Source organism: Bombina bombina, chromosome 12, assembly GCF_027579735.1.
Source record: "Bombina bombina isolate aBomBom1 chromosome 12, aBomBom1.pri, whole genome shotgun sequence".
Taxonomy (NCBI): Eukaryota; Metazoa; Chordata; class Amphibia; order Anura; family Bombinatoridae; genus Bombina; species Bombina bombina.
In genome coordinates, this window is record NC_069510.1 from 157,956,946 (window position 1) to 157,957,991 (window position 1,046).

The window sequence follows — 1,046 nt, forward strand, 5'->3', positions numbered from 1 at the left end:
TCACAGTACAGGCTGCAGTTCCCTATAGGATCTGGTATCATTTGTCAGTATATTTATGAAAATCTTAGTAGTGCTATCCAAATAATATATATAAGTTTATGGCAGGGTTATAAACACAATACAAAGAAATAGAAACCCTTATCAACCATGCACCTACTAGACCATACAATTAATATAAATATCTGAATTCTTTTATTTAGTTAATATCCATGAACATATTGAAGTATATTTGCAATAAAAGGAAACTAAATAATATTATAGGCGCTTGACAACTATTTAATTATGCTATGCAAAATTCCTACACGCTTATCTTAAGAAACCAGCCTTATATACAAGTCTTTTAACATCCAAGCAATACGATTCTAAACAGTGTTTATAAAATAGGATAATATATTTATTCTGCTATTTAACTGCAATTTATCCTACTCTGCCACATACAGTAATTATAAATGTTTATTTTAAATGTTTGCGTACAAATATGCAGGCTAAGAGCTATCTGAAACAATGGCATACAGTTTAAAAGTATAATCTGCACTTTAAATCTATTAACTGTAAAGGCTATGCATATGACTTATCTTACAAAACCCAGAAAAACGTATCTTTAAACTGCAGTGACTTTAAAATATCACATGTAATTAGCAGTCCTTTTCTTATACTCTATATATATATATATATATATATATATATATATATATATATATATATATATATATATATATATATATATATATATACGTTACCAAAATGATATCCAACTTCCCAAAATGATATCCAACTTCAAGATTTTTCACACCTCATATAAAATAAGTGTAATTGCAATGGAATAGGAGAAATATGGCCCACTTTGTTTTTGTAGTTTGACTGTGTCCCACGCAAAACAGTTTCAGTCAGTTACAAAACTTTGTAGGCCAGTGTGTCCCCTTCCTTCTTCATCAACTTATTAGTCTAATCATAGGTGTGAAATATGGGTGGCCCTTCGAAACCTTGTCCCTCTATTGGATAATCTGAATATCCCATTTCCAACAGCCAAAAAGCTTTCTGGCTGT